This window comes from Gorilla gorilla, chromosome X, assembly GCF_029281585.2.
Source record: "Gorilla gorilla gorilla isolate KB3781 chromosome X, NHGRI_mGorGor1-v2.1_pri, whole genome shotgun sequence".
NCBI lineage: Eukaryota > Metazoa > Chordata > Mammalia > Primates > Hominidae > Gorilla > Gorilla gorilla.
In genome coordinates, this window is record NC_073247.2 from 123,644,457 (window position 1) to 123,661,959 (window position 17,503).

A 17,503-nucleotide genomic window follows, 5' to 3' on the forward strand; every position below is an offset into this window, starting at 1 on the left:
TGTCAGAGCAATTGAACAGGAGAGGCTGGAAACTCACTAAAGCCAAGTAAGAAATCATAGAAAGTGTGGTTAGGTCAGCTGTGGGTTGCAGTCCTACTAGTTTAAATCAGGACACTAGAGGGGAAATACCTTGAAGAATAAATATATCAAAGCAGAAAGCATGCTAATGACCTATGAAAGACAGCAGAGGGGAAATCTAATGAAAGCTCAAGAGGCAAGGCATTGTGATGGGATAATTCTTTGAGAGGTTGTTGCTCTTTGGGAGCTGAGTCCCCATGAAGTACCAAGCCCAGTGCTGGGAGGATGCTATAGGTCCAGTGGTCCACAATCCCTTTTACAAAACTCTTGGGGCCAGATTTGTTTTGGAATTCTAAATTTGTCAGATTTTAGAACAGTAATATGCTGTCTATGCCATATATTAGATAACACTCCCAGTGAGGTTTCAGGCAGCACCCATAATTAGAGTTCCAAAATTTAGCAAATAAAAATACAGGATGCCCAATTAAATTTGAATTTCAGCTAAACAGCAAAAATGTTTTAGTATAACTAAATGCCCCTTATAATTTTGGGACATGCTTATACAAAAACATTATTCATTATTTATCTGAAATTTAAATTTAACTGTGTCCTATGTTTTATCTGGCAACCCTACTATAATCAAACACAATAAATTTTCAGCAGTGAAACCTGGGAATGCTTAGATGCAATGGGATAAATAAACACCATAAATTGCCTCCCATCAGTGCATGTCAGGTTTTGCCGCCATATGAGAGGTTTGATAGGGAATTTATTTTTAAAAACTTTGGTTTTCAGAACTTGGTGGGCTTGGTGATCATGATATCTCCCCTGCCAGGTGAGTATTGCTCACCTGCCAGGTGGGTTTTGGAATTTTGGACCTGTAATTGTCCAATAAATGTTTTTAAACTGAGAAATCCACAATGAGATATATTCATACCTTCAGTGTGTCCAGTTTTTAAGGGTCAAGGTCCCTCATTTTTTTTCTTTCAAGACACAGGATGTGGTCAGGTACTGCAGATCCTGAAGGGTTGGGGTATGTGGAAGACAAAGTGAGGTATACTCAAGTAGTTTTTACATTTATAGGAAAGCTTGGCTGGAGGGTTTAATGACCTGCTGTGGGCTGCCCACTTCCTTTCAAATCTTCGGGATGAAATCAGAATGAAGGAGGTGGAGGAGACTTAATCCCTAGCTATACCAAAGAACACATTTTAAAAATGTATACTGTACATTGAACTCTGACTCTGGCTTGGTCTCTCATTTGTGGAGTGGGACTTGGGGCAAGCTTTTGTGTTTGGTCTTTATCTGTGTAACGGTGGTGTTGCCTATGCCTGTCTTCCTCACAGGACTGTTGTGAAGATCAAATGCATCAGGGATGGGAAAGTGCTTTGAAACATTCTCAACACCAAATAGATGGAAGCAGGCATTTTCATGCATTTTTTTTATCATAACAGGATAATGTGGGCTGCATGCTCAAAGATGTTTCTAATAAGGTAGTGTGGTAGGGTTAGGAGATTGGTCTCTGCAGTCAGACAGACTGACCTGGGGTTCACATTCCAGCCCCACCACTCCCTGGCTGGATTACCTTGGGCAAGTTACTTAACTTCTCCAGCCCTCAGTTTCCTCATCAGCAAAATGAGGATTACAATAGTAACTCATGTCATGAGGTCATTATGAGGATTAAGAGAGTTAATTAAATGCCTGGCAACTAGGAAGCGAGTGTTATTATTTTTCATGATGGATTACTATAGGAATTAAACAAGAAAGCACTCAATAAATGTTAGTTCTTTTCATCATTATGACTTACAAGATGTAGAATTGTCACTTCTGGATATGTAGTCTTGAAGTGACTGTATATGTGATTTGACACACTCTATGTGCTATGGTTTGGGCATGGTTTGTTTGTCCCCACTAAAACTAATTTTGAATTTGATTCCCAGTGTGGTGGTATTGGGAGGTAGGGCCTAGTGAAAGGTGTTTGGGTCATGAGGGTGTATCCCTCATGAATGGCTGTTCTTGCAGGAGTGAGTTCTCATTCCTGTAAGACTGTATTAGTTCTTGCAGGGATGGATTTGTTTCCTTGAGAGTGAGTTGTGATAAGGCCAGGATGCCCCTCAGGCTTTCCTTTCTTCACACCTGTCTGCTTTGACTTTGACCTTCTCTGCCATGTTGTGACACAGCACAAATGCCCTCTCCAGAAACCAGGGCCATGCCCTTGAACTTCTCAGCCTGCAGAACTGTGAGCTAAATAAACCTCTATTCTTTATAAATAACCCAGGCTCAGGTATTTTTTATTAGCAACACAGAATGAACTAGAATACCTAGTTCATGCCTAGACAGAGTTTGCATGCATCAGCACTGTTTCCATTATTTGTTCCTCTGAATGTTTTGAGGGTATGTTCTGTCATGCCAATTACTGGCTTAGAATTCTGGAAAGGAGACTGATAGTGGTGGTAGTAGGCGGTAGGGATGGTGAGGTAGGGGAGGAATAACGTGTTGGAGAAATACATCCAATTGCAGTCAGTATGGTCCTCATTGTATAGTCAGATCCTACAAATAAGTCTAACAAATTTCAGAGTGAACAAACTGAATTGTTATACAAGACACATTTTAGAGGGTTGGAGACAACTTGGTAGATAAAAGAGAGAATTTTTCATTGAGAAAGATCGGCAAGTCAGGATTGCAGGAAGTATGGCTTTTTCAGGGCTGACTGACAAATTGAGGTATCTCAGGGTATTTTTCAAAGCTGAGATGGAAGATTGCCTAAGCATGGTTTTGATTCAAAGCAAAAAACTTACATTCAGAGGACATGAACAGACACTTCTCAAAAGAAAACATACAAGTGGCCAATAAACATATGAAAAAAAATGCTCAACATCACTAATCATCAGAGAAATGCAAATCAAAGCCACAATGAAATACCATCTCATACCAGTCAGAATGGCAATTATTAAAAAGTCAAAAAGCAACAGATGTTGGTGAGGCTGTGGAGAGAAGGGAAGACATACACTAGTGGTGGGAATGCAAATTAGTTCAGCCACTGTGGAAAGCAGTTTGGAGATTTCTTAAAGAACATAAAATAGAGCTACCATTTGACCAAGCAATCCCACTACTGGGTGTATACCCAAAGGAAAATAATTCATTCTATCAAAAAGATACCTATACCTGCATATTAATTGCAGTGCTGTTCACAATAGCAAAGACATGGAATCAACCCAAGTGCCCATCAGCAGTGGATTGGATAAAGAAAATGTGATACATAGACACCATAAAATACTTTGCCATAAAGATGAATGAAATGTCCTCTGCAGCAACACGGATGGAGCTGGAGGTAATTCCTAAGCAAACTAATGCAGGAACAGAAAACCAAATACCACATTTTCTCACTTATGAGTGGGAGCTAAACATCGAATACACATTAATGTAAAGATGGGAACAACAGACACTGGGAATCACTAGATAGGGGAGAAATGGGGGCTTAGGCTGAAGGACCACCTGTTGGGTATTATGTTTACTGCCTGGGTGATGGGATCATTGAGACCCCTAGCCTCAGCACTGAGCAATTTACCCATGTAACAAACCTACATGTGTGCCCTTTAATAAAATTTGAAGCTGGGTGTGGTGGCTCATGTCTGTAATCCCAGCACTTTGGGAGGCTAAGGCGGGTGGATTACCTGAGGTCAGGAGTTGGAGAGCAGCCTCGCCAACATAGTGAAACCCCGTCTCTACTAAAAATACAAAACATTAGCTGGGTGTGGTGGTGAGCGCCTGTAATCCCAGCTACTAGGGAGGCTGAGACAGGAGAATTGCTTGAACCCAGGAGGCGGAGGTTGCAGTGAGCCGAGATCGCACCATTGCACTCCAGCCTGGGCAACAAGAGCAAAATTTCGTCTCTAAATAAATAAATAAATAAAATTTGAAATAAAAAAGCAAAAAAAAACTTGCTCAAAATGGCTTTTACCAGGTGATTATTCAGGAACATGGCCTAAAGACATGAATGCATCTTGGCTCCTGTGTGCTTAATGTAACCAGGAACAGTGTGTCCTGTTCTTCCCTGCCCCTGCAACCATCCACCACACTCCTACACCTTTCTTGCCCTCACCACACATTCTGTCTTTCTTTGGTAGAGAAAGGAAGGATCCTCAATGCTTGGAGGGCTTTTAAGAAGTCATTTTCCATCTGTTTCCAGGTAGGACCACCCCAAATGTAGCCAGCTCAATTAAGCCAGCAACATTCACTGAGCATCTACTCTGTGCCAGGCCCCATGCCAAGTACTTGGGACACAGGCATGACTTCAGTGGTCAGAATCTCATTCCTGAAGGGAACACCTAACAGATAATAACAAAATCAGATTCCTGTTCTACCATGATAGGGTTCCCAGTGCCTGACAAAAGCTATAATGAAGTCAAGAGACTTTCTTGCTAATGACTGCAACAGGAAACTAAACTCACAAGAGAACACGGTTCATGTAGCTGAAGGGAGAATCAAATTAGCTGGAATCCCGAGAGAGTAATTATTTCTGTGGAGTATCAAGACTGTAGGGGCCCTGGTAGCTTGATTTTAAAGAGAGTTGTAATTATTCTAATCCATGTCCTTTCTCCTTCCTTCTAGGGACCAGCATGTGGTGGGCTTTTAATAATAATGACTTTCTAAGAAGTTGACTATGTGCCAGACATGCCTTTAATCCTTAATCCTCATGATGACTCTGTGAGGGTGGTATTGTTGCTGTTCTACCGCTGAAGAAACTGAGACACAGAGAGACTAAATGTTTTGTCTAGTAAGTGGTGAGAGCCAGGTTTTGAACCCAGGTCTATCTGAGTACACCACTAGTGCTCTAACTTGGGGTGATCAAACTATAGCCTCTGGGCTAAATCTAGCCCATTGCCTGCTTTTGTAAATGAAGTTTTATAGGAATACAGCCACATTCATTTGTTTATGTATTACCTGTGGTTGCTTTTATGCAGAGTTGAGTAATTACAACAGAGACCATAAGGTCAACAGTGTCTAAAATATTTGCTATGGGCCCTCTATAGAAAGAGTTCTGGGCTCTGCTGTAACCATAATACTACATAGTCTCTGGTATGTAGGCATTGGAGTAAGACAGACATGAGGTCCGACTCTGGCTTTGCCATTTATTAATAGTATGCCTTTGGACAAGTTCTTTTACTTCTCTGTGCCTCCGTATCCTCCTCTGTAAAATGAGAATAGTAATACTGCTTATAGGGTAGCTATGAGGATTAAATGAGCTACTATGCATGAAAGGTTCTTAGCACAGTTCTGGTTGCCTGGCACATAGTAAACTCTTAAAAATGGTAGTTAAATTACTTGGAGTAGTAATGAGAACAGATAGAATGTGGCTGTGTGCCTGGCACATAGTGAATGTTCACTTAAATACCAAATACCTGTATTTGTCTGTTTCTTATTCTTGATGACATTTCTAGTGCCTTGAGTTGTTGAAGAAAAGACTGAAGTTTAGGACCAGAGGTAGAAGTATGAGGATTAGCAGGACAGGGCGGTGAACAGGGTGGTTTTGGCCTGGAGGGGGACTGACAGCAGGGGATTCACTCTAGTATAAGCCATTAAAAGCTTTAAGCCAGAACCATATATGACCACAATGAAGTGTGTATGTGTAGGGCCCGGGAAGAAAGTCCCCAGTTCTGTGATGTTTTTCTTTTTTCTTTTTTTTTTTTTTTTTGGTGTCTTCAAAATCCTTCCCTTGTGTTGCACTTCAATGGACTCTGATTCCATTCTTTGATTAATGTGATGTTTTCTTAAAGATTGCAGTTTATGCTGACCTCCCCATTCTCCTAGTTCCTGCAGCAACTGTAGAAAAAAATAATGACTGTCAGATATACTTCTTTGTTCTTAGTTGGGCTTGGTTGATGCCTCTGATTAGATCCTCAACTCCTTTAGGGTAGCAACCATGGCTGTTCACATCTCCCAGGTTGAGGTAGAGGGAGGGTGTTAGTGCTATTAAACAAAGAAGGGATGTGTTTTTGTTTGTGGTGTGTGTGTGTGTGTGTGTGTGTGTGCATGTGTGTTTCTGACTGGGAAGTACCTAAAATGAAAGGATAATGCATTTCAGAGGCAAGGTCTTTGGGAGATAAATGAAACACAACAATGTTTCAATGTCCTATTAAGCTAGGGAGAAAAAAAAAAAACTAGAAAAGACAAATGTGGCAAACAAAACCTGCAGGACCATAGTTGGAAGAGGTTTCTGAAGAGGTGGGAGCTATCTCTTAATTATGTAGACGGAAGAGGAGGTTACCTACCATGTGATGAAAATTCCTACCATTAGAGAGGTAAGCCTTTGGATTACAGCTCTGATGTTTCTGGTAGCCATCTTTTTCTAATATCTCTGTGAAGGTCAACCCCTGACTCCTAAGGTGAGTTGCTTCATAAACAATTTACCACTTGCAAGTCTATGAGAGAAGACAGAGGATAGATAAGTTTTCCTGAGAGAGGAAAGGATGAGCTCTCTCTCCTCTAGGGAAAGCACTTGCCTTCTTCTCCTGGCAGTTTTTCATTTTTCATAATCTATATTGGGCACGCCGTACCCCTTATTCAAGTGGGATACATATTTCCTGTCACTGATATAAACATCATTCATGTAAATTCTCTTTTTCCTTGCCAGTCTGAGATGGAAAGCCTATGGCTCTTGCAGCAGAGGTAATTAGGGAGTAGGGCCACAGATCAGTTAAGACCTAATGCCCTGAGGGAACTAGTGAATTCTCTCTCAAGTTTAGTTTCTGTTTAATATGACTTCCAGATGATTCTGTTTCATATGAATATCAAGGCTTTAATGAGTCTCTACCACCCAGAATTCCCTGGCAATATTTACTTTCCTTAACTGTGGTTATATACTTCTCTGAAGAAATGAAAAGATGCAAAACTGGAACCGACAAACTCAGTTCCTGGCTTCTCAAGGGTATGGTGGTGGTTTTTGTTTTGTTTTGATTTTCCCTTTCACTTAGAGCTCGTATTAATACTCTTTGTATTTTAGTCATTCATAACAACATTTCTTAGGTGTCATATTGTGTACTCATCATGCTCAAATGCCTGGGAGCCTGAGTTTAATTCTGTTTTTGGAGTTCATTCTGTAAAACTTCAATATTGATTAGAAAAGTACTATCTATGGATGATCACATTTGTGTTTCAGAATGATCAATCTTTGCAGTTTGGAAGATGAATTGGCAAAAGGGATGGGAGTAGGGTGATAGCATGGCTGGAGGCAGGCGGACTGATTAGGAGTCTACTGTAATTGTATAGGTTAGAGGTAATAAAGACCTGAATTAGAGCAGTGGAAGTTGAAAGGAAGTGACGTTAAAGAAGATATTTTGGAGATAAAATTGACAATATCTAGCAATCAGTTGCATGAGTAGGTGGAAGGCAAAGAGGAGTTGAAGTTTATGCAGAAGGAGAATATCTCTGCTACAAAATGATGGAGAGGAATTAGGAGCTCATGAGGAAGAATGGGTTTGGAACAGACACTGTTGAGTTCATTTTAGTTGTGGTGACTTACTGTTCTGGTTTGCTTGGGGTTGAGGGAATTCCGAGGACACGGAACTTTCAGTGCTAAAACTAGGTCCTGGGTAAACCTCAAGTTTAGGATATGTTGGATTTGAGGTATGTATGGATGGTGTTCAGCAGGTGATCAGGCAGGTAGTGTGGTGTGTAGGAAGGACATCAGAGTCAGAGTCAGAGGCACAGCTTGGGGAGTTGCCTATATAGAGATGATGGGTAAAACCACAGGAGTTGGTATAATAATTAAGGAAAAATGCATAGCATGAGATTGTAACTACTGCAAATCCTTTGTGGAATGAGAAGGGACATAAATGAATGAATAAAATAATTAAGAGGAAACGGTGAGAGAGAAAAAGGCAGCAGGCTTGAGGTGGTGGCACACCTACCTATGTAGGTTGGCTGTAAAAAGAAACCTAAGGCTGAGCCACGAGAGGTCAAAAGTGGACCAGAACACAATGATGATGTCATAGAAGTCAATAAAGAATGAAATTTTTAAAAGATGAGGGTTGATGTAGATTAATATTTGAGGATAGATGATAGGTTCTGGTGATTAAGAAAAATAATTTTCTATGGAGTCCTGAAATCAGAATACAAGATACTGATAGAGAGTGGGAAGTAAAGAAGTATGGGCAGCAAGCTTAGATTCATCTTTCTGCCAGCAGTGAGGAGAAGGGAAAGAGTAGTAGCCTCCTTCAAACATCAGCTCAAGATCCAACTCTTCTTGGAAGTTTTCCTGAACTTCATATGCCTGCTGTTCTCCCCCTTCTATAATGTAAGCATATATCAAAATATCACATTGTATCCCATAAATAAATACAATTATGTCAATTAAAAATAAAATAAAATTTAAAAATGCTCCTATAATACCCAGAGGCTAGACCACACTGTAGAAAAAAAAAAAAAAAGAAAAAAAAAAAAACTAAGTGATAAGTGATATACTGCATTATTTCCTGATTGCTTCAGTGTGATTGGCTGATCTCCCTGTTAGACTCTAAGCTTCCTTAGGGCAGAGACTATGGATTATTTAGTAAACCACAGTGCCCACAAGAAAGACCTTCAGAAATATTTGCTGGTTGTTAGGATGGAAAGATTCTTCAGGTCAGATTTTTTTAACTTGAACACTATTGGCTTTGGGAGCTGTATAATTCTTTATTCTTGGAGACTGTTCTGTGTACTGTAGGGTGTTTAGTATTTCCCCAGCCTCTACCCACTAATTGACAATGGCACCTCCCCTCAATTGTGACAACCAAAAGCCTCTCCAGACATTGCCAAATGCTCCTGATGGGCAGACGGGTGGGTGGAGGGGTGATGGGGAGGGAAATCAGCCCTAAGAAGAACTGCTTTAGGTGATCTGGGCCTAGTCTGTTTATCCCTTTGTCCTTCAGCAGGGGCAATCCAAATTCTTCCTTGAGTGAGAAACACTATTACACAGTTCACAGCCTACAGAAAGACATGTGTAACCTTCTTGGTTAGTTGTTTTCAATTTTGAGACCCTTAAAGGCATTCTTTTCTTTGCTTCTCCCTGGAGTGAGTGAGTGGCTCCGTACTTGCACTTAAACAGCAAGTACTGAAACAATGCCAACATACTTCCCTTATGATCCGGAATATCAAAGTTAAGCTAGAAAGAGGTCTAGTTACAGCAGCGGTGTGTAATGTTTCTGCAACAATAAGGGAAGTATTTATGAATTTGTTCATACAGTGTAACTAATAGTTAATAATACTTATTCTTTTCAAAGCATCTTTCAAATATTAGATTGTAACTCTGCTGGTAGCCTCCTCAGAGACTGGCCAGAGAATGGAGACATCAGAAAAAGAGAGAGAGTTGTAAAAAAAAGGTAGAGAAGGTTTCAGTGCTCATTCAGAGCAGAGAACTCAGGAGACGTTGACTCTCTTTCTTCAGGTTGAACTTGAAATGTCTTCCTGAGACTTTATGTATCATCCCAATGGGGCCTGTGGTCCCAGGAAGATGTTTATTTGTTATGGTCACAGGGAATGAATGGATGTGGGTTAAGCTGAACTAGGAGTGAGAATAAGTAAAATCCCTGATCTCTCACCTTTTCCAGGCTTTGGTCCTTGCTATTGCCCTTGAATCTTCTTACTGCCCTATGGTGAAGTCCAATAAACCAGTCAGCACATCTTTATCAAGTACCTGCTAAATACTCTTAAGACACTAAAGAGTGATGCATCCAAATAAAAAGAATCCAGGTTGTGCAAGGCATAGCTCATTCTTCCTGTTTCTTAACAGAGCATGGCAATTTATTGCAGTAAGCATTTTCCATGTTTTCTCAGGTGTTGTCCCCATGACAGCCCGAGATAGGCATGATTAGTATCTATCCTCTTTTTACAGAGAAAGAAATATGAGGCTCATTCAGGTTAAATCATGCCAGGGGCATATAGCTACAAGGTGACAAGAGCTGAGATTCAAGCCCCCATCTGTTCAACTCTAAAGCCTGTGGCTCTTATCCATTGTGCTAGTGTAATTTAGGATTTACTTATCTAGTCAAGTTCCTCTTCATTTTTTTTTTCTCAAATGGGTAAGTGATTCCACTTTATAGAAGGAAGAACCGAAGACCAAAAAATATAAATGACTTTCTCAGAATGACGTGGTAGTGGTGGTGGTGATGTTAGGAAAAATATCTGTTTTCATATTTTTAAAATGAAGATTATATTCATTAGTTGCTGCTTTTTTTTTTTTAACCACATGGCTATTTTCCTACAGCTATTCTGTCATTGTAGGCTTTGCCTATCACATCTGTCCTTGCCCTGTAGCATACAGATTGTTTTAATCTAGGCTTCAACTCATGGCTGTGCAGATCCTCTCCTGATTTTGTTTGTAGAATGAGAACTCCATTAGGTTAAGGGTTGTGGCTATATGTGCTTGCCATCATATTCCCAGTCTCAGGATAATATCTGGCACACAGTAGGTGATTAATAAATATTTGTAGGATGAATGAATGAATGTATTAACTTTCTAGTTCTGGTGCCCAGATCAGTTCTTTTGACATACTGCTATACATAGCTTAATGTAAAGACTGGTTACATCCCACAGCCACAGGCCCTGTCTGGGCACTGTCCTGTGAACAGAGCTGCTTACCTGCTTTGCTCTGAATAGTACCTACAAACTTCAGTTAGTCCATGCAGGACTGATACCTAAGTCACTGTGTACTTGAAAAGGTTAATAGGACTGTACAGGCCTATGTAAGTTTAACTTATAACTTGGTACAGATGACAAAAATGATTAGTTGGGCCAAAGTGAACTCCTAATGTGCAATGAATCAAATGCATTTTACTAGGAGGTGTATGTATATACAAATACATGCTCCCAAACTAAATAATATAGCCAAGGTTGGAACCAATTACCAGTCTTTCATCACTAGGAATCCATGAAGCTAATAGACAAGAATGACTACCTATGCTCTGGTCTGGATTTATTATCCTGTTGTTGGGTCATTAACCAAGTATTTCAGTATCTTATAGCAGGCCAAGCCAGTATATATCAGACTGGCTACTTCCTCACAATGGAACTGATAACTAACTGGAGAGTTCATAGGTTCTACAAATGCTCAAAGTTCAGCTTGGTGAAGCTTACACTCCCGTTACTGCAATTCTAGTGCATTGGTGATCTCTCTTCTAAAATGCCAATTGTACATTGTGGGCAAAACCTGTAGATTCGCCTCCTGTACTGTACTTAGGAATGCTATGTTTTTTTGTTGTTGCTGTTGTTTTGTGATTTTCTTTTGTTTATTTTATTTTATTTTATTTTATTTTATTTTATTTTATTTTATTTTATTTTATTTTATTTTATTTTATTTTATTTTATTTTATTTTATTTTATTTTTGAGACAGAATCTCACCCTGTCACCAGGCTGGAGTGCAGTGGCACAATCTCTGCTCACTGTAACCTCCACCTCCTGGGTTCAAGTGATTCTCCTGCCTCAGCTTCCCGAGTAGCTGGGACTACAGGCACGCGCCACCACACCCAGCTAACTTTTTGTATTTTTAGTAGAGATGAGGTTTCACCATGTTGGCCAGGATGGTTTCAATCCCTTGATCTCATGATCCACCTGCCTCGGCCTCCCAAAGTGTTGGGATTACAGGCGTGAGCCACTGGGCCTGGCCCGCTATGTTTTCAGTTTGTTACAAATTTGTTACCAAATGTCGGTGTCCTAGAAGAAGTTGCACAGACCATTCTGATTGGCAGAAATGAAAACATACCCCCAGGTGGAATGTTACATACATGAGTATCCCCTGGTTTCTTGGGGGTGTCAATTCAGGGTTTGCTTGCTGTTTTATACTATAAATACATCTGGTTGCAAAGGGCCTATAAGCAGTCTGTTTCCTGTCGCAGTGTGGTTAAGGTAAGTAAACTGCCAATTGCTCATTAAGGGCAAAAGCAGTAGAGTCTCCTCCCCTACTGAGGAATGCTATGTTCTAAGTTTGTTACAAACTTGTTACAAAATGCTGGTGTCCTGGAAGCAGTTGTACAGACCATTTTGATTGGCCGAGATAGAAATATACTTCTGGGTAGGGTGTTACATACAAGAATGTTCCCTGGTTTCTTGAGGGTGTCAATTCAGGGGTTGCTTCCCGTTTTATCCTACAAATACTTCTGGCTGCAAAGAGCCTACAAGCAGTCTGTTTCCTGTTGCAGTGTGGTAAGGTAGGTAAGAAGATCTCTCTTCTAAACTGCCAATTGCACATTATGGGCAAAAGCCGTAGAGTCACCTGCTGCTGTACTGTACTCAGGAATGCTATGTTATGTTTTAAGTTTGTTACAAACTTATTACAAAATGTCAGTGTCCTGGAAGAAGTTTTACAGACCATTCTCATTGGCTGAAATAAAAATATAATTCTGGGTGGAGTGTTATATAAAAGAGTATCCCCCTGGTTTCTTGGGAGTGTCAATTCAGGGGTTACTTCCTGTTTTATACTGTAAGTACATCTGGCTGCAAAGAGCCTACAAGCAGTCTGTTTCCTGTTGCAGTATGGTAAGGTAGGGGTCTTGTCTCTGACTTCTTTATGACCCAGAGTACGGCCTGAAACTGCAGGATAACTGAGGTAATGGCAGATACAAACTGGAGGAGCTGAGGGCTAGAGGTAGTATGTTATTGAGGTGATCCTTACGAAAGAGTAGCTGCAATTTAGCCAAGGTCTGATGACAGCTTAATCAAGACAAGGCCAAGGCCAAGGTCTGGTTAAGGCCTAGCCAGCACCTCAGCTTAGATAAGGCTTACCTGAGGCTTAAGCATAGTTAAGCTCTAGCCATGAACTTGGCCAAGACCAAAGCCTAGTTAAGGCTTGCTCAGCCCAATTAATGCCAAGGCAGCTTGGTTACAATCTCACCAGGGGCTAAGCCCACCTAAGGCCTACTCAGATATCAGTTAGGTGGAGACAGAGCCTAAGTCTAGTTAAGTCCTAGTCAGCCCAATTAAGACCTAGTCAGAGCCGGCTGGGCGCTGTGGCTCATGCCTGTAATCCCAGCACTTTGGGAGGCCAAGGCAGGAGAGTCACCTGAGGTTAGGAGTTCAAGACCAGCCTGACTAGCATGGTGAAACCCCGTCTCTACCAAAAATACAAAAATTAGCCAGGCATGATGGCACGCTCCTGTAATCCCAGCTACTCAGGAGGCTGAGGCAGGAGAATTGCTTGAACCTGGGAGGCAGAGGTTGCAGTGAGCCAAGATCATGCCATTGCACTCCAGCCTGGGAAACAGAGCAAGACTCCGTCTCAAAAAAAAAAAAAAAAAAGACCTAGTCACAGCCTAAGCCTACTTCCGGTCTAGATTGCACAGTTAAATCTAGTTAGCTTGGTTAATACCTCATTAGGATATTGTTAAAGCATAGTTGTTGCCCAAGTCTAGTTTTGGTCCAGTTATAACCCAATTCAGCCCTAGGCAAGGCCTAAGCCTAATTTCGGTCTAGTCAGAGCCTAGTTAAGTTCTAGTCAGCCCAACTGGGACCTATTCAGGGCCAATGCCTAGTTAATGCCTAGTCAGCCCAGTTAAGCCCTAGCCAGAGTCTAAACCTAGTTAAGTTCCAGTCCCAGTCTACTTAAGTCCTAGCAAGATGATAAGTATAGTTTAGTCCTAGTCAGAACTTAGTTAAGACTGAGTCAAAGCCTTAGCCTAGTTAAGGCCTAGTTAGCCCAGTTAAGACCTAGCTAGAACCTAAGCCTAATTCAGGTCTAGTTAAGCCAGTTAAAGCCTAGCCAGGGCCTAAACATAGTTAAGAGCCTGTCAGAATTTTGATAAAGTATAGCCAAGGACTAAGCCTAGTTAAAAGCTAGCTAGCTTGCTTAAGACCTCATCGGTGTATTGTTAAAGCATAACCAATGCCTAAACTTAGGTTAGGTCTAGTCAGAAGCCAGTTCAGCCCTAGCCAGGGCCTAAGCCTAATTTAGGTCTAGTCAGAGCCAGGTTAAGCCCTAGCCAGGGTCTATGCCTAATTATGTTGTAGTCCTAGTCTACTTAAGTCCTAGCAAGGTCATAAATATAGTTTAGTCCTAATCAGAAATTAGTTAAGACTTGGCCAGGACCTAAGCCTAGTTAAGATGTAATGAAGCCTAATCAAGGTATAGGCAGGGCTTCAGCCTAGTTAAGTGTGAGTCAAAGCCCAGTTATGGCCTAGCCATTACCTAACACTAGATTAGACTTTGTTAGAGCCCAATTAAGGCCTAGTCAGGGCTTAAGCCTAATTAAGGTGAAGTCAGAGCCTAGGTAAGGCTTAAGTCTAGTTAAGTATTAGGCAGAAACTAGTTAAGGTATAGCCAGGGCTTACATTTATTTAAGGCCTGGCTAGAGTTTTATTAAGGTATAGCCACAGTGTAAGCCTAATTAAAAGCTAACTGACTTGGTTAAGGTATTATCAGAGTATTTTTAAGGACTATCCATGTCCTAAGCCTAGTTTATATTTAGTCAGAGCTAGTTAGGGGCCTAGTCAGAGCCCAGTTTAGGCCTAAATCTACTTAAGTATTTAATCAGAAACTAGTTAAGGTAGTGCCAGGCCCTAGCTTATTAAGGCGTAAACAGAGTCTTTTAAAGGTATACCCAGGGCCCAAGCCTAATTAAAGGCTAGCCATCTTGGTTAAGGCCTCATCAAAATATAGTTAAAGTGTAGCAATGGCCTGAGCCCAGTTTAAACCTAGCCATCCTAGTTAAGGCCTAACCAGGGCGAAAGCCCAGTTAAGGTTTAGTCAGAAGCCAGTTGAAGCCTAGCCAAGGACTAAGCCTGGGTAAGGTCTAGTCATAACCTAAGTTTAGATAAGGCCTAGTCAGAGTCTAGTTAAAGTAGAGCAAAGACCTGAGACTAGTTAAGAGCTAGTTAACACAATTAAGGCCTCGTCAGCCCAGTTAAAGACTAGCAAGGGCCAATATTAGTTAAGGCTTAATTAGTCCAGTTATAGCCTATCCAGTGGATAAGCCTACTTAAGTCCTAGACAAAGCATGGTTAAGGCCTATCTAGGGCATAAGTCTAGAGGAGACATAGAGTTTAGTTAAGGTATAACATGGACCCAGTTAAGGCCTAGTCAAGGTCTAAGCCTAGAAAAGCTGTGGTCAGACTTTAGTTAAGTTCTAGCCAGAGTTTGAGCCTACTTAGGGCCTAGTCATCCTAGTTAAGATCTAGCCAGCCCAGTTAAGGCCTATCCAGGGCCAAAGCCTAGTTAAAGCTTAGTCAGAGTCTAGTTAAGGCAAATGCAGGCCTTAAGCCTTGTTAAAGCCTAGTCAACTCAGTGAAGGTGGAGCCAGGCTTATGCCTAGTTAAGTCCTAGCCACAGCCCAGTTAGCTTAGCCAGGAACTATGCCTAGTTAATATCTAATCAGTCTAGATAAGGCATTGCCAGGACCTAAGTCTAGAGAAGGCCTATTCATTTCTAATTTAATGTGTAGCAAGGGCCTGGGCCTATTTAAGGCCTATTTAACCCAGTTAGGTCTAGAAAGGGCTAAGCTTAGTTAAGCCCTAGTAAGAGTCTAGTTAAGGCAGAGCCAGGGCCTAAATCTAGTTAAGACCTAGTCATCTCAGTTAAGGTCTAGTGAGGACATTGGCCTAATTAAAGGTTGGTCAAGACTAGAGTGCCCAACTCATCCTGGTTTTCCTAAGATTTTCTATATTTAGCATTGAAAACTCTGGGTCTTGGAAAACCCCTTATTCCTGGAAAATCAGATTGGTTGGCCACTCTAATCAAAGGGTTTTTTTTTTTTTTTAAAAAAAGAAAACTTTTCTTTGTCTTGGAGTTCATGGCTTATAAAACACATTCATAACATTATCTTGTTTGATTATTATAGCATCCACTTGAGATAGGTGTCAACATCATCCTCAAAATATAAATGAATAAACTCAGGTTTAGAGAGAATAAGTACCTTCTGCAATGTCATACAATTAGTATCAGAAGTGCAGTTTAAATCTATGTTTAAACTCAAAAGCCACACTTTTTTAAAAACTAAATCAATAGGGCATCTCCCCATAATTAAACATTGTCTACATCACAAAATTAATACTTGCTTATTGTCATCATCCTTATTTCTGATCAGGAAAGTGAGTCATATTGAGCTTAAGTGATCTAAGGCAAGAAAACTTTTAGACTTGAACCTCGGTTTCTCTGCCTCCATAGCCAATATTCCCCTTAAAAATAACGTTTTTTTTCTGCCAGGCATGGTGGTGGCTCACACCTGTAATCCCAGCACTTTGGGAGGCCAAGACGGGTGGATCACCTCAGGTCAGGGGTTCGAGAAAAGCCTGGCCAACATGGTGACACCCTGTCTCTACTAAAAATATAAAAAATAGTTGGGCATGGTGGTGGGCGCCTGTAATCCCAGCTACTCAGGAGGCTGAGGCAGGAGAATTGCTTGAACCCGGGAGGCGGAGGTTGCAGTGAGCCAAGATCATGCCATTGCACTCCAGCCTGGGCGACAAGAGTGAAACTCTGTCAATAAAATAAAATAATGTTTTTTCTTCCATCCTTCCTACTTCCTCAGTGTCAGATACTTCAGTACATACCCATGTAGCCAAGGTTGTATGTTTCTTCATGTTTCAGTGATGTTTGCATCCATGTATTATCTAAAATCTGTTAAGTGTTTGGTAGATTATGCTTGCATTGACACTTCTTTTTTTTCAGCCTGAGGTTTATTTATTGAATTGTTGCATGCTGTTTCATTATGGGATATTTGCTGAGCCTTGCAGCAGAGTTGACTTAGTAGAGTCAAGCCTCAACCACTCGATTTGGCGTGATCTTGGAAAAGACAGTTCTGACAAGGGCACTGAAGACAAACCTGGTCTACTCAGTAATACTTCAGAGGGTTTCTGGATATACTCCTGGTATAATGACATTCTGGAGGCCAAAGAAAGAGATCAAGGCCTCCCTCTCTGGTACTGTGGATTCAATTGCCAGAAGATACCGAGGACTTGGCTTGCCTTTTTCTGACTGTGCCATTTCTGTCGCCTCCTGTGAGCTTACCAGGGGTGACAGGCATCTCTATTAAAAAGCCTGTATGTAAATATAGCTGCATCTTCCACTATGTTATCCTGAGGACAAAATAGTTGCCACCCCTGCAGAATGTAGCAGCTTCTGGGTTAGATGCCAATGGTAGCAGTATGCCAAGCATGAAAGTATCTTGTTCTTCCCCTGCCAAGTAAACACCAGCTTCCTGTTTGGTGGTACATTTAAAGGGACAGTCTCCACTCTGCATGTGCCAGTGGCAATGGGGCAAAGCTTTCAACATGGGCAGTTAGTGGCTTAGATGGTGGCACAGTGGAAGAGGCCACTGGGATATATGTTATGTTGCAGATGCCTTTTTGGACTCTCACATCTCCCTTTATGCTATTACATTGCTTTGGAGAACTGTTTGGTTTAGTGGGTAATGCCGGAGGAAGGCAGAGCTAGTTAGGAAGAAACAAATAATTTATTCCACTAAGTAGCTGGGATATTCAAATGTTGCTTTCTTTCTTTCTTGGAGAGAGTGCCATTTGGG

At 41.1% G+C, this 17,503-nt stretch overlaps 2 protein-coding genes across 4 annotated transcripts in view; one reads left to right on the forward strand and one right to left on the reverse strand.

Annotated features, from left to right (window-relative positions):
• The window catches only part of TRPC5 (transient receptor potential cation channel subfamily C member 5), a 309,805-nt gene that overhangs the window by 98,071 nt on the left and 194,231 nt on the right, over positions 1 to 17,503 (reverse strand). The gene's annotated exons all lie outside the window — the stretch shown is intronic.
• TRPC5OS (TRPC5 opposite strand) overlaps positions 6,179 to 17,503 on the forward strand; it is a 28,007-nt gene continuing 16,682 nt past the window's right edge. The window contains exon 1 of one of the 3 annotated variants that reach the window (XM_004064727.4): positions 6,179 to 6,317. The gene's annotated coding sequence lies outside the window, so the exon portion shown is untranslated. Of the gene's footprint in view, positions 6,402 to 12,079; positions 12,200 to 17,503 lie in introns of those variants that run through there. The other 2 variants (XM_055376984.2, XM_004064729.4) reach the window with 2 other exon arrangements.